This window comes from Neovison vison, chromosome 6 (genome assembly GCF_020171115.1).
Source record: "Neovison vison isolate M4711 chromosome 6, ASM_NN_V1, whole genome shotgun sequence".
Taxonomy (NCBI): Eukaryota; Metazoa; Chordata; class Mammalia; order Carnivora; family Mustelidae; genus Neogale; species Neogale vison.
In genome coordinates this window covers 130,682,874-130,710,234 of record NC_058096.1, presented here as the reverse complement: position 1 = coordinate 130,710,234, position 27,361 = coordinate 130,682,874, and positions in this window count along the sequence as shown.

Here is a 27,361-nt window from a genome sequence, read left to right as displayed (position 1 = left end):
AACTTCCAATTAATATCCCTTTACTTCCAAAAAAAAACTATATAAAAATTCTTCCCTTACAGGGTTTCTTGAGGATTAAATATAGTTAATACATATAAATACATTTAGGATGGTGGCTAGCACACAGTAATTGCTCAATAAATACCAGCTATTAGTATTCTGGCCATTTCTTCCAGGATATCTCTAAAGAACAAGCAATCTGTGATCGGTTTGCAGGGTAGGCTCTAATAAACAAAACAATAATGAATAGATGTGGTAACCTTTGGAAGCTTAAAGGAGGGGGTGTTAGGTCATATTGAAAATAATGTTGCCTTACTTGGCAAGTATGAAGCATATGGAACCACTATCCCAGGAGGTTATATAAGCCAAAAATGTAAATAGAATCAAGAAGAGGTGAAATAAAACTCTTGAGTGGTAGGACATAAAATAGGACATGCTGAACTTCTGAGGTACAGAAAGCACCTGCCATTTTCATGGCACTCCCCTTGATGCCCCTATTACAGAGAGCCAGCTGGATTAAAGAAGGGCCTGGCCTCACAGGAAATCTGTTTAGGTAGAACTTGAAGAGGTTAATGCTTTGGCAGCTGAAGCTTTCCAAAGGTCACACCTGGAAGCCTCACACCTGTCTTCCCGGAGAGGGTACTCACAAAGATTTTGCTAAGTAAAAGAGCTCTTCAAACTCTGGGACCCATCCTGGCCTCAGGACAATGAAAGGAGCCTTGTTTTAGGAGTGTAGGTCATGGTGGCACTATTTTTGATTGTCTACCCTGCACCTATCCCCTCTTTTTTCTTGTTGGCATGACATTGGGTGTGTTCAGGTATCAGGGCACCCTGTATCAAGTTCCAGGGCTTACATCATGACTGGTCTAGACAGTTGTGGTCATCCCACTCCCTTTTACTTGTGGTCCCATGATCTGGTTCTGGCTGAGGTGACATCAGAGGGATTCAGCTGAAAAACTTTAGGTAAAGATTTTTCTCCCAGATTAAAAAAAAAAAAAGACCTGCAACTTTTTTTTAAAAATTTTTTATAAACATATAATATATTTTTATCCCCAGGGGTACAGGTCTGTGAATCGCCAGGTTTACACACTTCACAGCACTCACCATAGCACATACCCTCCCCAATGTCCAGATTGTGAAAGGATGGCTTGCTTTCATATCTTCTGTTGCTGAGTTCCTACTGGAGAGGATCTGTGTGTTACCTTCTGCTGACCTTCTCAGCCATAGACCACCTGCCTAGATTTCTAAATTTTGTCTGTTTGGGGGAGATCTATTCCCACATCTTGGAGACTCTTTTTCCTGCCTCCCTGAAGCACACCCCTACCCCTTCGCCACCCCAGCTATCACCACCATCTCTTGTATCTTGTCCAGAACTGGCAGTTTTGACCCATTTTCATCACCCAGTTCCCAGTCCCACCCCCTCATCTGATATGGTCTCTTCTATCACAGACTTCCCAAACCCTGGGGTGTGTTCCTCTTGATATACTCAGAAGTCACTTCTGTCCTCACCAGACAGAGTTTGATCAGATGCTTTTGAACAATGACAATAATTGCTTCTTCTTCAGGCTAGGAAGCTTCATCTGTGATTGTGTAATGTCAAGTAGAAGCTGAGCTAGAAGAGTAAAAAAATTACCCTCTGCTCATTGTTCGCTTCTAGGATTAAAGAGAGAGTCCCAGGTTTTTGGAAATCCCTATACAAGGACACTTCAGCCTCACTCTTTATAAAATCAAAGAAAGTAAGCTTATTTTCAATCTTACTAAAGTTCATGAGAATTAGAAGTGATGGAAATGTTTTAAATTATAAACTTACATGACCTGCCAAAAATGAAACCTATACCAGCCCATCCCCAATAGAAGTGTAGTTCTCCTGTGGTATATGTACAGAACACTTGTTCAGTGAGAACGAATGATCTACAGCCATGTGGAAGAATTTCAAAATGTAATATTGGGTTAAAGAGGTCAGACACAAACATATTATATTTGCTTAAAGTCCGAAAAGAGGTAAACCAAATATATGTTATTAAAAGTCAGGACAACAGTTACCCTTGTGAGACTGAAATGTTGTGACCAGAAGGGAGCATAAGGAGGGCATTTGAAATTCTGGTCCTGTTTTACTTTTTGTTCTGGGAGCTGGCTACATGGATGTGTTTAGTTTGCAAAAATTCAGCAACCTATATACTTAAGATATGAGCACTTTTCTACATATATGATAATTCATTGAAAAGTTCAAAAATAGTTATATGGCATGGAAACAAAGCCTGGATCAGAAAGCAAGCAAAGATTCACAGAATCCTAGTGGCAAAAATAAAGCCCCTCATTTTATTTTATTTATTTTTTAAAATTAATTTATTTATTTTCAGCATAACAGTATTCATTATTTTTTCACCACACCCAGTGCTCCATGCAATCCATGCCCTCTATTATACCCACCACCTGGTAGCCCAACCTCCCACCCCCCCGCCACTTCAAACCCCTCAGATTGTTTTTCAGAGTCCATGGTCTCTCATGATTCACCTCCCCTTCCAATTTACCCTAACTCCCTTCTCCTCTCGAACTCCCCATGTCCTCCATGCTTTTTGTTATGCTCCATAAATAAGTGAAACCATATGATAATTGACTCTCTCTGCTTGACTTATTTCACTCAGCATAATCTCTTCCAGTCCCATCCATGTTGCTACAAAAGTTGGGTATTCGTCCTTTCTGATGGAGGCATGATACTCCATAGTGTATATGGACCACATCTTCCTTATCCATTCGTCCATTGAAGGGCATCTTGGTTCTTTCCATAGTTTGGCGACTGTGGCCATTGCTGCTATAAACATTGGGGTACAGATGGCCCTTCTTTTCATGACATCTGTATCTTTGGGGTAAATACCCAGGAGTGCAATGGCAGGGTCATAAGGAAGTTCTATTTTTAATTTCTTGAGGAATCTCCACACTGTTCTCCAAAGAGGCTGTACCAACTTGCATTCCCACCAACAGTGTAAGAGGGTACCCCTTTCTCCACATCCCCTCCAACACATTTTGTTTCCTGTCTTGTTAATTTTGGCCCATCAGAATAACGTCAGACCTGTCCACAGAGACCTGGCAAGCCAGAAAAGGCTGGCAAGATATATTCAGGGCACTAAATGAGAAGAACATGCAGCCAAGAATACTTTAACCAGCAAGACTGACATTCAAAATGGATAGAGAGATAAAGAGTTTCCAAGACCGGCAAGGCTTAGAAAAGCCCCTCATTTTAAAGAGGGGAAGGCTGAATCCTCTGGAAATCCAATGAATCTTTGAAGATCATATCAACAGGTCAGTGGTCATGTCAGACATTGGACCCACATCTGATTCAGCCCAGGGGTCTTTCATTGAGTGGGCATAAAGAACTTAGATTATGACCAGAAATCTAGTGATATTTTCTTCTGTGCATCTTTATTTCTTTTTGTGGGATCTGCATGTGAATCAGGGTTGGGGGACTTGCTTAGGCATATTTATTACTAACAGACATCTTTGCTGCTTAGCTGAGGTATATAAACAGCGCAGATGAGCAGGGTTGGCAGTCACACAGGACCCCAAGCTCAGAAGAACTCCAACCTTGGTTTAATGCTCTGTTGTCTCCATCTTGAAATGGAAACAAATCTTGAAATGTTGTTTCCATCCTTACTGATTTTTAAACAAAGCACCTAGCATTTTCCTGTTGGATTGGTTACAACAAATTTTGTAGCTAGTCCTGCAGAAAAATGTTGCTTTGTGTAATATAGGTGCTATAGAAGTCAAGTATTTGTAATCAATACTTATTTTTAAGTGACTGAGAGAAATTTGTTATTTAAAGGTAAATCCTATTCAACAATGAATCAGTTTTATACAAAGAATAATACCCTAATATATGTAATTTTTCACTGAATTTCTATGCTACTGGTTAACTTAAAATGAAAGATCACATAGAAAGTGAAATAATAAATAAGAATCTTGGAATCGTCTAATTTAAGAGCTGGAAAGAGATCTTTAAAATAATCCATCCCTCTTATTTAGCAGATGGAGAAAATGAAGTTTAAAGAAGGGAGTGATTTGCAAAGGAATTGAGTCAACTATGTAGGCGGAAGTCAATCAAAATTGATCTGCATAGTGCAATATTTGAAGACTCAGTGATATTTGGAAATTTCTGGCAAAGTTTCTGGAGCACTTCTTTTCCCATTCCAGGAAAAGCATCTTAGCCAGACCAAAACATTAAACTTTGTTTTATGCAGAATCATTTGCTGGAGAGAAGACATACAGGGAAATTGATTACATTTTGTATAAAATAATTACCTTAATGTAGCATCTGCCATATACAATGTTCACTTGGAAACAGAAATTGGCTGTCAGAATGGCTCTGCCGCAAACGGCTTATTAGTATCAACTTGATCCGACTCAGAGTCGGCCACATGCAGATACCAATATCCAACAAAGACCCTGGCATGTGTCTGAGATACTGGGCTTGCATCTCAGCCCACCTCTGTTTGGCTTCTCTGAACAGATTTAGGTGGATGGATCACGGCTTTGTTCTGCTTTAGGTCAATGACAATTCTGAATCTAGAGGAAACATGATTGAATTAAAGCTTTTAAGTAGCTGGTATGGGCCAGAAGTTCTGCTAGGTGACAGGATAGTACACACCTCTGTTCTCAGGAATTCCACAACCTGGTTAGGGAAGCAAGCACAGTTATAACTCAAGGCAGTGAGGGAGACAGTACAGATACACGGGATTACTGGGATAGCAGGGCTACTTAGTGGAGCCTGCAGCAAAGTGGGAAGCAAAGAAGTACTTCCTGAGTCTTAAAGGATGAATGGAAGTTAGCCTGATGAGGCCCCAGGAAGGGGATGACATGGCATGGGGGCAAAGAACTCCAGGAAAGAGTGGGAATAGAGCCAGTGAGTCGTTTTGTATCAGAAGTAATTGATGCTTGAGAGAGATTCCTGTGGCAACAGTGGGGACAATGGATATTGTGTGGTGAAGGGCAAGAAGGCAGGTAGTGGTCCAGGTAGGCAAAGATGAGAGTCTGAGATATGAGGGCCCCTCACTCCATCTTAGAGGTGTATGAAAACAGTGGGCAGAGAAGTTATCAGGATCTGGTCATCTATGAGGGTAGAGGTTAGGGGAAAAGATAAAAAGGCTCTCTTTTATAGCCAACATGGTGGGGCATAGTGGTGCTGTCACCTCTCATAGGCCTTCAAAGGAGGAATTAAAGGGTAAGATGGTCCATTCTTGGAAAGCTGAGTTTGGGGAAGCTATGGAGCATCTAGATTGCTAACTTTCACCATTGCTAGTAGGAATATTCTTAAAATTGTCTAAATATGTGTTTGTCATCACCGGGTAAATGAGCTCAAGGCTCATGTGTGCATATAATATGCAATATCATGCATCTTCAGTTCAAGTGAATGTATCATTAGGCATTCATTTTTAAATTAGGTCTGCAGAGAAGAGAGTAGGGAAGCTAGAATACTGCAATTTTATTGCTAAAAGGAGTCACAGTAATCACATTCCACATGAAGCAATTGGAGCTCAGTGAGACTAAGTAGCTCTCCAGAGGTCTTCTAGCTACGTGCCAGAGTTGGGACTACAGCCTGGTGCTCTATCCCCAGCCCCATGCAGTTCACCTATCTAAAGTTTGCTACTTGTGTGTTTACCACACCAACCTCCCATTCTAAAGGAGAGCTTTGAAGAACTTCTTCTTGCCTCTACATCTGCCTGCCACCTAATAATGGTTCTATTTATTCCCTTCAGCACAGGTCCCAACTCTATCCCTGGCTTCTCTCCCCTGCTTGCTTTAATTTTTCTTTGAGGAGTGCCTCAGAGAAAGTCCTCATGACCTGGTAGTTGATTGCATGGTTTCCAGTGAAGTTGGAAGCCAGCTGAACATTGTCAGTCATGGTGGTCTTGTTGCCTTCATTTGCTCCGAGAGCAACCAAGATCTTGAAAAGTTAGAGGCCCAAGAGAAGGCAAAGCAGGAAATTTTGAATCAGCTTTTCTTTTTTTTTTTTTAAAGATTTTATTTATTTATTTGAGAGAGTGAGACAGTGAGAGAGAGCATGAGCGAGGAGAAGGTCAGAGAGCGAAGCAGACTCCCCATGGAGCTGGGAGCCTGATGTGGGACTCGATCCCGGGACTCCAGGATCACGCCCTGAGCCGAAGGCAGTCGTCCAACCAACTGAGCCACCCAGGCGTCCCTTTGAATCAGCTTTTCTTTCCAAAAGTTGTTTTCAGTGAGAGAAGTGGTATTATCAGAATTCAGGTCAAGTAGAAATTAGCATCCACTAGGAGGACTTTTGAAGTAATACTCGGGAATTGTTTTTGAATAATTCTGCCTAGGCCTTTCAAATCATACTCCATCCTAAATTCTAAGAAGGCAGACTACTAGGTGTCACTGTCAAGGCTTCATTTTATGTAACTTATGATTATTGGGAGCCCTTTATACTATAAATGTGTACAGCAGAGTTGTGTCCAAATTATAGAAATCAGCATGGAATGTTCCTTTCCAAAATGATTGTAGACTTATGGTAAAATATTTGCATGGTGGACAAGTTTCTCTATCCCTAGACCTTTGAATTTTTAAAAAAAGATTGTATTTATTTATTTATTTGACAGACAGAGATCATAGGTAGGCAGAGAGGCAGGCAGAGAGTGAGAGGAGGAAGCAGGCTCCCCGTGGAGCAGAGAGCCCAATGTGGGGCTTGATCCCAGGACTCCGGGATCATGACCCGAGCCAAAGGCAGAGGCTTTAATCCACTGAGCCACCCAGGCGTCCCTGGACCTTTGCTGTTTTACTCAATCCTTTCTTCTGGTGGAAAGGGGAACTTTAAGCATAAAGTAATATCAAAGTTAGGCTGTGAGAAGTCATCAATCTTAGGAAGAAGGAGCCAGTATTGTCTTATTGTCACTTTACTCTGAAGAATTCAAAGCTGTGGTAAAGAAGATTTGTCAGTATGGCAACCATGGAGACCAAAGTAGGTACCCTGGCCAAGAGCAGTGGAAAAAGAAGACAGGAGGGAAGGCAAAACTTCATGTGAGCAGACCTCAGTACAAAACAGGAACTATAAAAGCATTTTGACATCCTCTATGCTCTGAGATTCACCTTGAATAAGACTGGGCTTGTTTTGGTGAAGGACTATGTCTATACACCTCATTCTGCAATGCAACAGGGTTCTAGTTACTTTTATGACACTCTGGTAAGGGTCATGATATGATATATGGAGATGTTGAGCCCTTGGTCAGGAATGCATGATAACAGTGAAAATTATACACTACCATTCGTTTTCCATCTACTATGTGCTGAAAACCATCCTTAATGTGTAGCCTGACCAAAATCTCATAGTCAGGGCAGTGGTGTCCAGACCAGAACCCAGGTCACATGGCTGCCATGTCAGAGCTCTCTCCATTGTACTAGATTGTCTAGTGTTTGTAATCTAGTATGGAGGTATGTATGTATATGGAAATGGAAAAGCTGCCAAGACTCCAAAGAATGACTCTTAGGTGGTAGAATTTATGCATGTGAGAAGACTGGGACTTTATCCAACTTTCTGAAGAATAGTGCCAGCTAGGAAAACTGCTCTGCTCAGGTTAAGGATATGCTGTGGAATGTGGTTGTTGGGAAGATTCAGGATGACAAATGGTAAAGAGCCTGGCACACAGTGTGATTCATAAATGAACCAATATATAATCAATTAATAAAATATGAGTTCTAGAAGGCCTTCTCACACTTTGAAGTCCTCCTTTTCTACTGCCCCACCCCATGAATACCACTAAACACAGTACTTATTGCCATTTGATAGATTATGGAGAGCATGATGATCTTCCTTGAGAATTCTGGGGGTGCCCTCGGTTTGGAAACCCAGAGGGTGGGCTTGTGACTATTTCTTCCAGGCTCAAGGCCTTCATCACGCAGATGCAGGACTACCTTGCTCAGTCCCAAATTTCTATTTTTAACTACTGATATTCTCACCCAGGGCTGGGGCAGGAAGCTTGCTTCACAGTCTAACTTTACAATCCCAGACCACAGAGTGGGTAGAGACCTCTTCTGGGTGCCCGCCTCTGCCTCTGCCTCTTGCCTGAGCATTAAAAACCTCTTCACTTCAGGTGTTTCTAAGACTCATCTCCTGAGGGCTTCATAGTTTCAACTCCCACCTATTGCACTATTTAAAGTCTTCTTTGCTTTGGGTTCTGGGAATTCCCCTTTCTTATTTGCATGCATATTAAAGTGAGATCTTGTTAAGATGCTCAGTTCAGGCCCCTCACTGAATGGCCCCAGTGCCACTGGAAGATTAGGCAGCCAATCCTGGACTTGTTTGAATCCAGACTTCCCTAAATCAGAGACAGAAAAAGAAAGAATTTACACTCTGCCCCATAGGCCAAGTTCTTTCTATTTCTGATAGAGAGACCTGCTGAACCCACACCTGAATGAGGCAACATGACTCTCCCAGGTAAACACTAAGTACAGCTTTGTTTCAGATCACATTTGGTCATCTTTGTTTCTTACTGTTGTCTATCACATATGCTTTCTGTATATTTGGGGCAGAATTTGGATTAGGTTTGCTAACATTTGCTTAGACTGCCACCTTATCTAAACGTCTGGGTAATACTACAGCATTTACAATGTTGGCACACATTGTAATACTCCACAAAGACCCTGAAGGTCAGGGGAATACAGCCACAAGTAATTGAACACAGGCTGTCAGCTGCCCTAGCCAAGGGCATGGTTTACTCTTCAAGCCAAAGTCACAGAGGCAGAAGGGCCTCTTTCTGTATAGTCAGGAATCTGGGTTCTCCCATCAGCAATCATATGCATTTGGGAACATTCATCAGCTAAAGAACTCGCTGAGCTGGAAAAAAACTTTCACAGGACAGCTCAAAATATTTTTTAAACTTACGGAAAACTGGTAGTGACTTTTTTAATGTGCCAACTGCTGACAAGCATTTTTGTTTAAAGATATACCAGGTGGAAAAATAAAATGTTTCAAGGAACATTTCAGTGGATAAAAGTTGGCATTTCAGGTGTCACTTGAAACAAAAGTCACTCTCAGTAAAAGGGGGGGCACCAACAGTGACTACTCCAAAATTCATTCCCAAGCCTATTCCATGTAGGCTTTTCTTTTCGGGACGTTCATCAGTCCTCCTAAAATGGTGTGTAGCTGATATCTATATTAGTTCCTTAGTCTTGAAAGATGCTCTGTGTATGAAATATGCATTGAGACAGAGCAAGGTCCTCTACCCAGTTTGTGCCCCTAACTTGGGCCTGATAACACCCTTCTGTCTGGAATTGTGTTTTCATTACAATAATAATAATGCAACATACCACACACATGTGTTTTGCTCCTCCTCAGAGTAAAAACTAGAATGTTGTGTATTGCTAACATTTGTGGGATCCAATGCAAGAGCACCACTGGAGGCCTACATATCATATATCAAAGTATTTAAAAGGTACAAATCATGCTAACAAACTGTTATATTAGTTGTATCTCTCTACATTTACATATATGCATTCATAACATACTGGAAGGCCAAATTTGAGTTTATAATTTTCAGATCTCTTGAAGTTCCATGCTGGAATGAGGTGGCCAGTGGGGAGTGGACCCTCCCTCTCAACCCACTTCCCCACCTCTTCCCATGCCCAGTTTAATTTGTTCTGTGAAGGACCTTGTCCACTAGTGTATTAGTCTTCTTGGGTTGCCATAAAAAATACCGCAGACTGGGGAATTAAATAACAGAATTTTATTTTCTATATTATAGTTATGGAGGTTGGAGATCCAAGATCTAGGTGCCAGCTAATTTGGTTCATGCCTTGCAGGTGTCTGTCTTCTTGCTGCATACACACATGGCCTTTCCTCTGTGGCACACAGAGATTGAGAACTCTATTGTCTCTTCTTCTACTTCGAAGAACACCAGCCCTATTGGATTAAGGCCCTACCCTTCTGACCTCACTTAATCTTTTTTTTTTTTTAAGATTTTATTTTATTTATTTGACGGAGGGAGGGATAGAGAGAAAGCAAGCACAAACAGGGGGAATGGCAGGCAGAGGGAGTGGGAGAAGCAGGCTCCACATGGAGCAAGGAGCCTGTTGTGGGACTCAATCCCAGGACTCTGGGATCATGACCTGAGCTGAAGGCAGGTGCTTGATCACCTGAGCCACCCAGACACCTGACCTCACTTAATCTTAACTACCTCTGAAGGACCCTGTCTTCAAATACAATCACATTGGAGGTTAGGGCTTCAACATATGAATTTGAGGGAGATACAACTCAGTTCATAACAGCAAGCTAGCAGACATTCCAGCCTGGACATTCAAGCTCTATCTACATAGATTGTCAGCAGTCATTTTTTGGTCTCCCATTAGGCCTTGAGGTGATCATATTAGCAACATGGTCTACTTTTAGAAAGATTAACCATGGGGCGCTTGGGTGGTTCAGTCGGTTGAGCCTCTAGCTTTGGCTCAGGTCATGATCCCAGGGTCCTGGGATTGAGCTCCACATCGGGCTCCCTGTCATCGGGAAGCCTGCTTCTCCCTCTCCCACAGCTTGTGTTCCCTCTCTCGCTATGTCTCTCTCTGTCAAATAAATAAAATCTTTAAAAAAATAAAGAAAAAGAAAGGAAGGAAGGAAGGAAGATTAACCATGAGTAAAAAGCTGTAGACTGGAAAATGGACTAGGGAATTTTTGAACATGGACTTTTTAGGTCCCAGAACTTGAGCTGGATCAGTCCTACGCAGTGATGGAAACATTCTATATTTGGGCTGTCTAGTATGGTAGTCACTGGCCACTTGGGGCTACCAAGTACTCAAAATGGGGTTATTATGACTGAGGAGCTGAACTTTAAATGTTATTTAACCTTAATTTAAATTTAAATTGCCACATTTGACTAGTGACTACCACACTGTTCAGTGCAGATCTAGAAGTTGAGGAGCAGGCTCTGTGCAATCAAGTCGTCTGGCCCCGCAGACTTCTTATCCTGTGGGTATGTAGCAGACTGTATTTCCATATATGGCCAAATCTACATATTTATCTCATTGCTTTTCTTACAATATGAATGACATACGTTTTTACCAAGAGGTGGCGTCTCTGTTCCCCCACCTCTAGACTGCCTAGACCCAGGAAATATAGTAGAAATGATAATATGTAACTTCCAAAGTTAAGTCATAAAAAAGACACAGATTTTGGTTCATTCTCGTTTGTGCTCCCTCTCTCTCTCTCTTTCTCTCTCTCTTGCACACACACGCACACACACACAAACATACACACACACACACACTTTCAGAACTTTTTGCTTTTAAAAGTATGGAAGTAAGCAAAGACCACCCAAATGAGAACAAGCAAAGGCAATTTAATTCAGAACTTATGTAGTAAGGGAGTCAGCCACTATCTCTGTTTTGCAGAGATTCGAAGGCAGGTAGAGGAGTGGAAAGGTATAAAATGGAAAAAAAAGAGATTTCAGGTGTGCCCTGATTAGAGTTTATTGCCATGGGGAAGCTGTTGGGCTAACTAGTAGGGCATGCTATGTGACTGGTTTTCTCTGTTGGTCCTAAACTGGAAATGGAGGCAAAGATTAAGGAAGCTATCAGTTATCCATCAAGACCAGGCCATTTTGGGCTAATTGCTACAGAGGTTGTGGTTGACTTCCTGGGCTGGTTGCTGCAAGTTGTGGGTCATAGTTCTATTTTCATATATGGCCTAGCCATTGTCCATTTGTATATTCAGTCTCTCAGAACCCAGCCACTGTCTTGTGAGGGAGCTTCCCATGTGGAGAGGACCTAAGGTCTTACAGCAGCCAAAACCAATTTGCCAACTCTGTGAGTGAACCACCTTGGAAGTATATCCTCTGGTCCAAGCCAAGCCTTCAGATGACTACAGTCCCAGCAGACATCTGACTACAACCTCATGAGAGACCTTGAATCAGAAACACCCTGGTAAGCTACTCCCATACTCAAAACACACAAAACCCATGAAAGATGAAAATGATTGTCTTGTTAACCCATTGAGTTTTCCAGTGATTTTCTATGCAGCATTAGATAACTCATGAACAAGAAAAGTGCAGCAGAAAAGGGTCCAACCCAGTATCCTCTTTGAGGGTGGGGCCCATGATGGGGGGCTTCTGTTGCCTGGATCTAAGGGCAGTACTGATGAAAGGTTTTGTTTTGGTATCTATGTATTTCCTAGGGAAGGATGGGCTCATCTATACAAAAGAGGAACTTGGAGGACATACTAGGGAGTTTGAGATCAGGAAATTGTCTTACAAATGCTAAAACAAAAGAGCCTTTTGTCTGGAATGCACAAACAAACTAAAATGTAATGACACCATTTATGTGCTTGATTGTGTAAACATACAAAAATGTACATATTTTGGAATAATCACAGTGGAAGGAACTCTGCTTAAGCCAATGATGCTGTCTATCACTTTCCAAAACTGCCCATGAAACTTTTCTTTTGGAATTGTCCACAAAGCTGGATTATGAGCTTCCTGTGAAACCAGACTCATCACTCAAATTGAGACTTGGTTTGTGACCCCAGACAGCATTTCCCAGCTTGATCGCCCAACCTACTCCATACTTTGCTCTGAATGGCTTAGAATTGTTTCCAAAACTCACATTCTCCCTCTGAGGATATATGTCAGTATTATCTTTCTAAAACACACCATGGATCATGTGCTTCAGTGGCTCTTGGATGCATAGAGAATTAAGCCCCAGCTTCTCAGCCAGATTTGCAAAACTTTCCATAATCTGTAACCCCCACCTCACTTTCCAAGTCTATCTTCTCAGAACACATGATGCCCTTGCCACTTACAGATGGCAGGTGCATTTACTGTCCCTTATTATGTGCCCCACACTGTGCTAGGAGTTTTATATTACCTCTAACTTTCTCTTTATATGATTTTGTAAGGCAAATGCTATTTCTATAGTACAGATAATAAAACAGTTATCACTAACACTTTGTACAGTGCCTACAATGTGCTAAGCTGCTTTATAATAGAAATATAATGTGATCTATCTATGTAATTTAAAATTTTCTGATTATACATTAAAAAGTAAAAAGAAAAAAGTAAAATTTAATTCAATAAAATGTTTTATCAATGGGCTTCTAATCAATAAAGACTTATTAATGATATTTTTTTCTTCTTCTTGGGAAGATATTCTTTCAAATCCACTCTATATTTTACACCTACAGCATGTCTCAATTTGGACACTAAATTTTCATTGAAAGTAATTGAACTGTATTTAGATTTCATAAAAAGAACAGTGGAAAAATTAGTTTCACATACCCAAGTTGTTCCAAACATACTTAAAAGATCTCTAGTACCTGAATCAAGTACCAAAAATAATTTCCTTTTCTACTCTCATCCATATTATAAAATTGCTTCAATTGAAAATTTTAAATTTTAATTTCAATCAATTAAAATAAAATAAAATAAATTTGTTTTCCAGTGCACTAACCACATACCAAGCATTTAATGGCCATATGTGGTAAAGGATTGCTATGTTGGGAAGTACAACTCTTTTGTGCTCTCAGCACAAAAGTATGTAGGGGATGCTATTATTATCTTCACTTTAAAGGTAAGGAAACTGAGGCACAGAGGGATAATAACTTGGACTAGTGAACACAACTAATAAGCTGAAGCTGAGAATGGTTGATCTGCCCAATACAACTTAGCTAATAAAGACTGGAATCAGGATTTGAACTCAGGATTGTTTATGTCCAAAGCTTAAGTTTTTATCCAGTGTGTTAGTTGCTCTACACACTTAATTTCTCACTGTTCTCCTTAAATGCTTATTTTCTTATTTCTGGTCCTTTTTTTTTTTTTTTTAAATCAGATTGTTCCTTCTACCTGGAATGCCTTGCAGGGTCCATTTTGAGTGTCATTCATTCATCCTGACAGACATGTGATCACATTTTCAGCAAATATTAACAGCCATTTTTTTTTTAAAGATTGTATTTATTCAAGAAAGTGCAAGCAAGAGAGAGAGAGCTCGTATGCGTGAGGGAGCATGAGCAGGGAGAAGGGCAGAGGGACAAGGAGACTCCCCACTCAACAGGAAGCCCAGTGTTGGACTTGACCCCAGGACCCTGAGATCATGACTTGAACCAAAGTCAGATGCTTAGCAGATTGAACCACCCAGGTGCCTCATTTTTTTTTTAATATCTCCCATGTAGGATATAGCACTGATCAAGAAAGGTATAGCCCCTGCCCCCCCCCCCCAGGGTTTATAATCTAGAATAATACTTTACAAACTTTGGTCTCAGAACCCTGAGGACCACAAAGGGTTTCTAATTATGTGGGTGATAGCTGTCAATGTTTATTGTATTAGAGATTAACACTAGGAAACTGTAAACATTTATTAATTCACTTAAAAATAACAATGGGTGGTCTGCTAGGAAGATGATGGAGTAGGATACTAAGCTCACCCTGTCCCACAACTAGATAATACTCCCATACAACTAAATAATACTCACATCAGTGTAGTTAACCCAGATAACATCCAAAGACTGGCAGATAAACTCTACCACTAGAGGTAGAGAGGAGGCCTCATCAAAGAAAGTAGAAAGGGTAAAGATGATCTGGGAGCAAAACAGACTGTGGCTATCTATGGTGGGGAAGGACCAATGGTGTGGAGAAGGGTAGAAAACAGACTTTCACACTGGGGAGCCCACAAATGGGGAGGATGAATCTCCACCACATTTATCTTTAAAGCAAGAGGGGCCAAATTTTATGAGTTCTTACAATTAGTGGTACTTAAAGCCTAGAATTTTATTTTTATTTTATTTTATTTATTTTTTATTTTTTTAAAAATTATTATTTATTTATTTATTTTCAGAAAAACTGTATTCATTATTTTTTCACCATACCCAGTGCTCCATGCAAGCCGTGCCCTCTATAATACCCACCACCTGGTACCCCAACCTCCCACCCCCCCGCCACTTCAAACCCCTCAGATTGTTTTTCAGAGTCCATAGTCTCTCATGGTTCACCTCCCCTTCCAATTTGGGTAAAGCCTAGAATTTTAAAAATCACTGGGCTCCACTCTGGGAGAGCTTGGAGGGCATTAAGAAGCAGAGTCCCCACTATTAAAGAAGCAGCAGAACAAACAGTCTGTGCATTTACAGCCTAGAACTAGCAGTTTGAGAAATGTGGGAGTAGGGGGTTGCAGATGGGAGGGAGGGTGATTTGTTCATCTCAGAGCATGCCCAGAGAGACAGGGATCATGGGGACTCCAGGAACAAAGGAGCTTGCAGGGGCCATTTCCCTCTCATGCCCCCAGCATAAATAATGGTCACCTGCAGCAACCAGAATGGCATGCCTTACCTAACTTGTTTATACCATGTGCTGCTCCCCCCAACACCCTACCCAACACCTTACTCCAGCACTGTGAGTCTCTCCTCCAAGAATATCAGTGCAAACTCTACTAACACCACATTTCTTGACCCATGTGTTTTGCAGAACCTCAGTTCTGGCAGCATGTCTCTTTGCAACTAGGCCACTGAACACTTTATTAAAACATGCCCCACCCCTGCTGGGGACCAAACACTACCCACAATAGGCAAAGAGCATCTCTGCAGACACCTGGACTGAAGGATTGGCCAAGACTCAACAGCAGAGCATATGCAGCTCACATAGGAGACATTCCCTGAAGTACCATATCCTGAGGAACTGGGGACACTGCACTGCAGGGTACTGCAGGACCTCTTCTTCATAAGGCTATTTATTGTTAAGAGTGAAAGAAGTAGCTGACTTTGAAAACACACAGAAACAGACACAGGAAGTCAGACATAAGGAGACAGAGAAATATCTCCCAAATGAAAGAACAGGACCAAACTATAACAAGAGACCAAAGCCAAAGGGAAATAAGTAATATGCCTGATAGAGAATTTAAATTAATGATATAAAGATATTCACTAGAACTGAGAAAAGAGTAGAGGACATCAGAGATTTAAAAAAAAATTGGAGATCAAGAATATAATAAATATCAGGAGGGAATGTAATGTGATAAGCACTGGGTGTTATACACAACTGATGAATTACTGAACTCTACATAAACTAATGATGTACTATATGTTGCCTAATTGAATTTAAATAAAAAAGAATACAATAAATGAGATTAAAAAATTATACTTGTTGGAATAAATGCCAGGTTAGATGAAGCAGATGAATGAATTAGTGACCCAGAAGGCAGGGTAAACAAAAAATAACCAAGTTGAGTAAAGGAGATGGAAGAAAATTACACAAATTGAGAATAGTCTTGGGAATTCAGTGACTCCATCAAGCATAAAATATGCATTATGGAGACCCTAGAAGAAGAAGAGAGAGAAAAGGTGGTCGAAATTTATTTGAAGAAAAATAGTTGAAAGTTTCCCTAATGTGCAGAGGGAAACAGATATTCAGATTCAGGAGGCCCCACAAATTCAACTCAAGGAGATCCACACCAAGAAACATAGTCATTAAAATGGCAAAATGTAACCATAAAGAAAAAAAAAATTAAAAGCAGCAAGAGAAAAGACAGTTACATACAAGGGAAACCCCATAAAGCTATCAATAAATTTGCAGCAGAAACTTTGCAGGCCAGAAGAAAGTGACATGATCTATTTCAAAGTAATGAAAGGGACAAATTGGCAGCCAAGAATACTCTAACCAGCAAGGTTATCATTCAGAATAGAAAGAAAGATAAAGAGTTTCTCAGACAAACAAAAACTAAAGGAGTTCGTGGCCATTAAACCAATCCTATAAGAAATATTAAGGGGAACTCTTTGAGTGGAACTGTAAGACCACAAGTGGAAGTATAAAAAGTAAAGAACACAAAAGCAGTAAAATGCAGAGTAAACAGAAAGGCATCCAAATATATCATTAATGAAACCCAACAAACCATGAAAGAGAGCAAGAGAAGAAAGGATCAGAGAGAATCTACAGAAATAACACAAAATAAGTAATAAAATGAAACTAAATACATACCTTTCAATAATTACTCTGAATGTAAATGGACTAAACGTTCTAATCAAAAGACATAGGGTGAAGGAGTGGACTCATCTATATGCTGCCTATAAGAGACTTATTTTAGACTGAAATATACATGCATATTGAAAGTGAGGAGATGGAGAAAAATTTATCATGCAAATGGATATCAAAAGAAAACTAGGGTAGCAATACTTATATTGGACAAAATGGACTTTTAAAACAAAGACTATAACAAGAGACAAGTGGGCACCTGGGTGGCTCAGTCCATTAAGCACTGACTCTTGATTTCAGCTCAGGTCATGATCTCAGGGTCCTGAGACTGAGCTCCACTTTAGGCTCCATGCTCAGTGGGGAGTCGGCTTGGGGATTCTCCCTCTCCCTTAGCCCCTCTTGCCACTCACATTCTCTATCTCTCAAATAAATAAATAAACCTTAAAAAAAAAAGAAGAGATAAAGAAGGGCATTATATCATAATAAAAAACAGGACAATGCAACATGATATAATAATTGTAAATATTTTTGCACCCAACATGGGAGCACACAAATACATAAAACAGTTAATAACAAATATAATGGAAATAACTGATAGTAGTACAATAATACTAGGAGACTTTAACACCCAACTTACATCAATGGACAGATCATCCAAACAGAAAATTAACAAGAAAACAGTGTTTTTAATAACACACTGTTTTTAATAACACACTGGATGGATTTAACAGACATATTAGAACATTCTATCCTAAAACAGAAGAATACACATTCTTCTCAAATGCACACAGAACATTCTCCAGAACAGATCACATATTAGGCCACAAAACAAGTCTCTACAAATTCAAAAAAATCAATGTCATACCATGCACCTTTTCTTTTTTTTTTTTTTTTCCAAGTTCTTATTTCAATTTCAGTTAGTTAACACATATTATAATATTAGTTTCAGGTGTACAATTTAGTGATTCACTATTTATGTACAACACCTCGGGATCATCATAACAAGTGCATTCCTTAATCCCCATCCCCTATTTAACCCATCCTCTCCCACCACCCCCGTAACCATCAATTTGTTCTCTATAGTTAAGAGTCTGTGTTATGGTTTGCTTCTCTTTTTCCTCTATGATCATTTGTTTTGTTTCTTAAATTCTACGCATGAGTAAAATTGTATGATATTTGTCTTTCTCTGACTGACTTTGTTTAGCATAATACCCTCTAGCTCCAACAACATTATTGCAAATGGCAAGATTTCATTCTTTTTTTATGACTGAGCAATATTCATATATATACGAATATTGATATAACCTATAAACTACTATATATCATATGAATATGATATATATATATACATCTTCTTTATCCATTCATCAGTCAGTGGACATTTGGGCTTTTTCCATAATTTGGCTGTTGTTGATAATGCGGCTATAAATATCAGGGTGCATATATTCCTTTGAATTAGCATTTTTGTAGTCTTTGATAGATGAAAAAAAAAAAAACCTAGTAATGCAACTGCTGGATCAAAGGGTGGCTCTATTTTTAACTTTCTGAGGACCCTCCATACTGCTTTCCACAATGGCTACACCAGTATGCATTCCAACCAACAGTGTAAGAGAATTCCCCTTTCTCCACATCCTCACCAACACCTGTTGTTTCTTGTGTTATTAATTTTGATCATTCTGACAGGTGTGAGGTGATATCATTGTAATTTTGATTTGCATTTCCTTGAAGTGAGAAATACTGAGCATCTTTTCATGTTTCTGTTAGCCATCTGTATATCTTCTTTGGAAAAATGTTTATTCATGTCTTTCTCCCTCCCCCCCCGGCCTTTTTTGAGATAGAGAGAGAGTTGGCCAGAAGCAGAAGGAGAGAGAGAGAGAGAATCCAAATAGACTCCAGGTTCAACATGGAGCCCGATGCAGGACTCAGTCTCATGACCTGAGATCATGACCTGAGGTGAAATCAAGAGTCAGATGCTTAACTGACTGAGCCACCCAGGCATCCCATCTTCTGCCCATTTTTAATTGGATTATTTGTTTCTGGGATGCTGAGTTTTATAAGTTCTTTATTTATTTTGGATACTAACCCTTTATCAGATATGTCATTTGCAAATATCTTCTCCCATTCTGTAGTTTGCCTTTTAGTTTTGCTGTTGTCTTCTACACTGTGAAGAAGCTTTTTATTTTGATGAAGTCCTAATAGTTTATTTTTGCCTTTGTTTCCCTTGCCTCAGGAAACATATCTAGAAAGAAATTGCTATGGCTGATGTCAAAGAGGTTATTCTCTGTGTTTTCCTCTAGGATTTTGATGGTTTACTGTCTAACATTTAGTTCTTTCATCCATTTTGAATTTTGTGTGTGTGTATAATATAAGAAAGTGGTCCAATTTCATTCTTTTGCCTGTAGCTGTCCTGTTATCCCCAACACTATTTGTTGAAGAGACTTTTTTTCTTTGGATATTCTTTCCTACTTTGTTAGAGATTAATTGACCATATAGTTGAGGGCTCATTTCCAGGTTTTCTATTCTGTTCCATTGATATGTGTCTGTTCTTTTGCCAGTACTATACTGTCTTAATCATTATAGCTTTGTAATATACCTTGAAATCTGGAATTGTGATGCCTCCAGCTTTACTTTTCTTTTCTTTTTTTTTTAAAGATTTTATTTATTTGACAGAGAGAGATCACAAGTAGGCAGAGAGGCAGGCAGAGAGAGGGGGAAGCAAGCTCTCTGCTGAGCAGAGAGCCTGATGTGGGGCTCGATCCCAGGACCCTGAGATCATTACCTGAGCCAAAGGCAGGGGCTTTAACCCGCTGAGCCACCCAGGAGCCCCTTTACTTTTCTTTCTTAAGAGTGTTTTTGGCTATTTGGGGTCTTTCATGGTTCCAAATAAATTTTAGAATTGTTTGTTCTGGCTCTCTGAAGAAAGCTGTTTTATGAGGATTGCATTAAATGTGTAAGTTGTTTTGGGTAGTATAGATATTTTAATAATATTTTTCTTCCAATCCGTGAGCATGGGATGTTTTCTCGTTTCTTTGTGTCTTCTTCAATTTCTTTCTTAGGTAATCTATAATTTTCAGAGTACAGATCTTTTATCTCTTTAGTTAGGTTTATTCCTAGTTATCTTATAGTTTTGGTACAATTCTAAATAGGATTGATACCTTGATTTCTCTTTCTGCTGCTTTATTATTGCTATATAGAAATTCAACAGATTTCTATACATCAGTTTTGTATCTGGTGACTTTACTGAATTCATGTATCAGTTCTGGCAATTTTTTTGGTGGAGTCTTTTGGATATTTTACATAGATTATCACTTGGTCTACAAATAGTGAAAGTTTGACTACTTCTTTGCTGATTAAAATGCCTTGTATTTTTCTTCATTGTCTGATTGCTGTGGCTAGAACTTCTAATATTATGTTAAATAACATGGTTAAGAGTGGACATCCATGTCTTTTCTTGACCATAGAGGAAAAGCTCTCAGTTTTTCCTCATTTTGGGTGATATTTGCTATGGGCCTTTCATATATGACCTTTATGATGTTGAGGTAATTTTCTTCTAACCCTACTTCATTGAGGGTTTTTTTTTTAAATCATGAATGGATGTTTTACTTTGTCAAATGCTGTTTCTGCATTGACTGAGAGGATCATATGGTTCTTATTCTTTCTTTTATTAAGGTGGTATATCATGTTGATTGATTTGTGAATACTGAACCACTCTTGCAGCCCAGGAATAAATCTCACTTGATTGTGGTGAATTATTCTTTTAATATATCACTGGATTCATTTTGCTAGTGTCTTACTGTGAATTTTTACATTCATATTCATCAGGGATATTGGCCTGTGGTTTTCTTTCTTAGTGGAGCCAAGTCTTTATCTGGTACTGGTATCAGGATAATGCTGGCCTCATAGAATGAATTTGGAAGTTTTCCTTCATTTTCTGTTTTTTTGGAATAGTTTGAGAATAAGTATTAACTCTTCTTTAAATGTTTGGTAAAATTTGCCTGTGAAGACATCTAGCCCTGGATTTCATTTGTCAGGGGATTTTAGATTACTGATTGAACTTCTTTGCTGGTTATCAGTCTATTCACATTTTCTATTTCTTCCTGTTTCAGTTTTGGTAGTTTATAGGTTATCCAATTTGTTGGCATATAGTTTTTCATAATATTCTCTTATAATTGTTGGTATTTCTGTGGTGTTGGTTGTTATTTCTCTTCACTCATTTGTGATTTTAATTTTTAATTTATTTTTTATTTTCAGCATAACAGTATTCATTATTTTTGCACCACACCCAGTGCTCCATGCAATCTGTGCCCTCTATAATACCCACCACCTGGTACCCCGACCTCCCACCCCCTGCCCCTTCAAAACCCTCAGATTGTTTTTCAGAGTGCATAGTCTCTCATGGTTCACCTCCCCTTCCAATTTCCCCCAACTCCCTTCTCCTCTCTAACTCCCCATGTCCTCCATGCTATTTGTTATGCTCCACAAATAAGTGAAACCATATGATAATTGGCTCTCTCTGCTTGACTTATTTTACTCAGCATAATCTCTTCCAGTCCCATCCATGTTGCTACAAAAGTTGGGTATTCATCCTTTCTGATGGAGGCATTTTGTTTATTTGATTCCTTTATCCTTTTGATAAGTCTGGCCAGGGGGTTATCAATTTTATTAATTTTTCAAAGAAGCAGCTCCTGTTTTCATTGATTTATTCTATTGGTTTCCTTAGTTCTATATCATTTATTTCTGCTCTAATCTTTATTTCCTTTCTTCTTCTGTTCTTAGGCTTCATTTGTTGTTCTTTTTTGCTAGCTCCTTTAGGTGTAAAGTTAGGTTGTTTGAGATTTTTCCTGCTACTCATGGTAGACCTGTATTGCTATATACTTCTCTCTTATTTCCACTTTTGCTGTATCCCAAAGGTTTTGGGCTGTCATGTTTTCATTTTCATTTTTTCAAAGTGTTTTTAAAATGTATTCTCCAATTTTCTGTTTGACCCATTCATCCTTTAGTAGGATGTTCTTTAACCTACATGTATCTGTGGCCTTTCCAATTTTTTTCTTGTGATTGACTTCAAGTTTCATAGCATTGTGTTCTGAAAATATGCATGCATGGTATGGTTTCAGTCTTTTTGTACTTGTTGAGGGCTGATTTGTGACCTCATATGTGATCTATTCTGGAGAAAATCACATGTGCATTTGAAAAGAACATGTGTTCTGCTGCTTTAGGATGAAATGTTCTGAATATATCTGTTGAGGTTGTCTGGTCCAGTGTGTCATTTAAAGTCAGTGTTTCCTTGTTGATTTTCCATTTAGATGATCTGTCCACTGATGTAGTGGGGTGTTAAAATCCCCTACTATTATTGTATTATTATCAGTGAGTTCCATTATGTAGTTTTATATATCTGGGTGCTCCCATGTTTAGTACATAAATATTTACAATTGTTAGATCATCATTTTGGATTGTCCCCTTTACTAGGATATAGTGCCGTCTTTATCTTCTGTCTTTGGTTTAAAGTCTAGTTTGACTTATGGAAACATTGCTACTCTGGCTTTCTTTTGACATTCATTCGCATGATAAATGTTTCTCCATCCCTTCACTTTAAGTCTGCAGGTGTCTTTAGGTCTGAAATGAGTCTCTTGTATGTAGTATATAGATTGATCTCATGTTTTTCATCCATTCTGATGCTCTGTGTCTTTTGATTGGAACATTTTGTCCATTTACATTCAGAGTAATTATTGATATATATGTATTTAGTGCCATTCTATTATTTGTTTTGTTGTCATTTCTGGAAAATTCAGAGTAATTATTGATATATATGTATTTAGTGCCTTTCTATTACTTGTTTTGTTGTCATTTCTGGAAAATTTCTCTGGTCCTTTCTTATCTTTGTCACTTTTGGTCTTTCTTTTCCACTCAAAGATTCCACCTTAATATTTCTTTTAGAGCTGGATTAGTGGTCCCTAACTCCTTTAGTTTTTATTTGTTTGGGAAACTCTATATCTCTCCTATTCTGAATGATAGCCTAGCTGGATATTCTTAACTGCAAATTTGTCCCTTTCAGCACTTTGAATATATCATGCCATGCTCTTCTTTCTTGCCAAGTTTCTGCTGAGAAATGTGCAGCTAGCCTTATGGGTCTTCCCTTGTAATTTAAGGACTTCTTTTATCTTGCCACTTTTAAGATTTTTTTCTTTAGCAGTATATTTTACAAATTAAATACAATATGTGTTGGTGTTGGCCTGCTCTTTTTTATTTTGATGGGAATTCTCTGTGCTTCCTGGATCTGGATGTCTTTTTCCTTCCCCAATTTAGAGAACTTTTCAGCTGTTATTTCCTTGAATAAATTTTCTGCCCTCTTTTTTCTCTCTTCTTCTTTTGGGACTCCTATACTACAAATGTTATTATATTTGATGAAGTCACTGAATTCCCTAAGTCTTTTCTCATGTTCCATCATACTTCTTTATTTCTTTGGTTCAGCTTTATTATTTTCTATTATTTTATCTTATAGGTCACAAATTCATTCCTCTGCTTCTTCTAGCCTTGTATTCATTGCATCAAGCCTGTTTCCAATCTCAGTTATTACATTTTTCATTTCTGACTGACTCTTTTTTTTTCCCAATTTATTTATTTTCAGAAAAACAGTATTCATTATTTTTTCACCACACCCAGTGCTCCATGCAAGCTGTGCCCTCTATAATACCCACCACCTGGTACCCCAACCTCCCACCCCCCCGCCACTTCAAACCCCTCAGACTGTTTTTCAGAGTCCATAGTCTCTCATGGTTCACCTCCCCTTCCAATTTACCCAAATTCCCTACTACTCTCTAACGCCCCTTGTCCTCCATGCTATTTGTTATGCTCCACAAATGAGTGAAACCATATGATAATTCTCTGCTTGACTTATTTCACTCAGCATAATCTCTTCCAGTCCCGTCCATGTTGCTACAAAAGTTGGGTATTCATCCTTTCTGATGGAGGCATGATACTCCATAGTGTATATGGACCACATCTTCCTTATCCATTCATCCGTTGAAGGGCATCTTGGTTCTTTCCATAGTTTGGCGACTGTGGCCATTGCTGCTATAAACATTGGGGTACAGATGGCCCTTCTTTTCACGACATCTGTATCTTTGGGGTAAATACCCAGGAGTGCAATTGCAGGGTCGTAGGGAAGCTCTATTTTTAATTTCTTGAGGAATCTCCACACTGTTCTCCAAAGAGGCTGCACCAACTTGCATTGCCACCAACAGTGTAAGAGGGTTCCCCTTTCTCCACATCCTCTCCAACACATGTTGTTTCCTGTTTTGTTAATTTTGGCCATTCTAACTGGTGTAAGGTGATATCTCAATGTGGTTTTAATTTGAATCTCCCTGAGGGCTAATGATGATGAGCATTTTTTCATGTGTCTGATAGCCATTTGTATTTCTTGATTGGAGAAGTGTCTGTTCATATCTTCTGCCCATTTTTTGATGTGTTTGTCTGTTTCATGTGGGTTGAGTTTGAGGAGTTCATTATAGATCCTGGATATCAACCTTTTGTCTGTACTGTCATTTGGTACTGGCATAAAAACAGACACATAGACCAGTGGAACAGAGTAGAGAGCCCTGATATGGACCCTCAACTCTATGGTCAATTAATCTTCGACAAAACAGGAAAAAATATACAGTGGAAAAAAGACAGTCTCTTCAATAAATGGTGCTGGGAAAACTGGACAGCTATATGTAGAAGAATGAAACTCGACCATTCTCTTACACCGTACACAAAGATCAACTCAAAATGGATAAAAGACCTCAACGTGAGACAGGAATCTATCAGAATCTTAGAGGAGAACATAGGCAGTAATCTCTTTGATATCAGCCACAGCAACTTCTTTCAAGATACGTCTCCAAAGGCAAAGGAAACAAAAGCGAAAATAAACTTCTGGGACTTCATCAAAATCAAAAGCTTCTGCACAGCAAAGGAAACAGTCAAAAAAACAAAGAGGCAACCCACGGAATGGGAGAAGATATTTGCAAATGACTGACTCTTTTTTAAGTTTTATCTCCAAGTAAGTGTATCCCTGAATTCTTCCATTCTTTCCTCAAGTCTAGTGAGTATCTTTTTGCTTGTTGCTTTAAATTCTCCAGCAATCTTGTTACTTATATCTCTTTTGCTTGAATCTCTGGCCATGATCTTATCTTCTTTCATTTGGAATGAATTCCTCCATCTTGACATTTTTTTTTTCTTTTTTTTTTTTTTCCAATTTATTTATTTTCAGAAAAACAGTATTCATTATTTTTTCACCACACCCAGTGCTCCATGCAAGCTGTGCCCTCTATAATACCCACCACCTGGTACCCCAACCTCCCACCCCCCCCGCCACTTCAAACCCCTCAGATTGTTTTTCAGAGTCCATAGTCTCTCATGGTTCATCTCCCCTTCCAATTTACCCAAAAGCACATACCCTCCCCAATGTCCATAACCCTAGCCCCCTTCTCCCAACCCCCCTCCCCCCAGCAACCCACAGTTTGTTTCGTGAGATTAAGAGTCACTTATGGTTTCTCTCCCTCCCTATCCCATCTTGTTTCATGGATTCTTCTCCTACCCACTTAAGCCCCCATGTTGCATCACCACTCCCTCATATCAGGGAGATCATATGATAGCTGTCTTTCTCCGCTTGACTTATTTCGCTAAGCATGATACGCTCTAGTTCCATCCATGTTGTCGCAAATGGCAAGATTTCGTTTCTTTTGATGGCTGCATAGTATTCCATTGTGTATATATACCACATCTTCTTGATCCATTCATCTGTTGATGGACATCTAGGTTCTTTCCATAGTTTGGCTATTGTGGACATTGCTGCTATAAACATTCGGGTGCATGTGCCCCTTTGGATCACTACGTTTGTATCTTTAGGGTAAATTCCCAGTAGTGCAATTGCTGGGTCATAGGGCAGTTCTATTTTCAACATTTTGAGGAACCTCCATGCTGTTTTCCAGAGTGGTTGCACCAGCTTGCATTCCCACCAACAGTGTAGGAGGGTTCCCCTTTCTCCGCATCCTCGCCAGCATCTGTCATTTCCTGACTTGTTGATTTTAGCCATTCTGACTGGTGTGAGGTGATATCTCATTGTGGTTTTGATTTGTATTTCCCTGATGCCGAGTGATATGGAGCACTTTTTCATGTGTCTGTTGGCCATCTGGATGTCTTCTTTGCAGAAACGTCTGTTCATGTCCTCTGCCCATTTCTTGATTGGATTATTTGTTCTTTGGGTGTTGAGTTTGTTAAGTTCTTTATAGATTTTGGACACTAGTCCTTTATCTGATATGTCGTTTGCAAATATCTTCTCCCATTCTGTCAGTTGTCTTTTGGTTTTGTTAACTGTTTCCTTTGCTGTGCAAAAGCTTTTGATTTTGATGAAATCCCAAAAGTTCATTTTTGCCCTTGCTTCCCTTGCCTTTGGCGATGTTCCTAGGAAGATGTTGCTGCGGCTGAGGTCGAAGAGGTTGCTGCCTGTGTTCTCCTCAAGGATTTTGATGGATTCCTTTCTCACATTGAGGTCCTTAATCCATTTTGAATCTATTTTTGTGTGTGGTGTAAGGAAATGGTCCAATTTCATTTTTCTGCACGTGGCTGTCCAATTTTCCCAACACCATTTATTGAAGAGGCTGTCTTTTTTCCATTGGACATTCTTTCCTGCTTTGTCGAAGATTAGTTGACCATAGAGTTGAGGGTCTATTTCTGGGCTCTCTATTCTATTCCATTGGTCTATGTGTCTGTTTTTGTGCCAGTACCATGCTGTCTTGATGATGACAGCTTTGTAATAAAGCTTGAAGTCCGGAATTGTGATGCCACCAACTTTGGCTTTGTTTTTCAATATCCCTTTGGCTATTCGAGGTCTTTTCTGGTTCCATATAAATTTTAAAATTATTTGTTCCATTTCTTTGAAGAAGATGGATGGTACTTTGATAGGAATTGCATTAAATGTGTAGATTGCTCTAGGTAACATAGACATTTTCACAATATTTATTCTTCCAATCCAGGAGCATGGAACATTTTTCCATTTCTTTGTGTCTTCCTCAATTTCTTTCATGAGTACTTTATAGTTTTCTGAGTATAGATTCTTAGCCTCTTTGGTTAGGTTTATTCCTAGGTATCTTATGGTTTGGGGTGCAATTGTAAATGGGATTGACTCCTTAATTTCTCTTTCTTCTGTCTTGTTGTTGGTGTAGAGAAATGCAACTGATTTCTGTGCATTGATCTTATATCCTGACACTTTACTGAATTCCTGTATAAGTTCTAGCAGTTTTGGAGTGGAGTCTTTTGGGTTTTCCACATAGAGTATCATATCATCCGCGAAGAGTGATAATTTGACTTCTTCTTTGCCGATTTGGATGCCTTTAATTTCCTTTTGTTGTCTGATTGCTGAGGCTAGGACTTCTAGTACT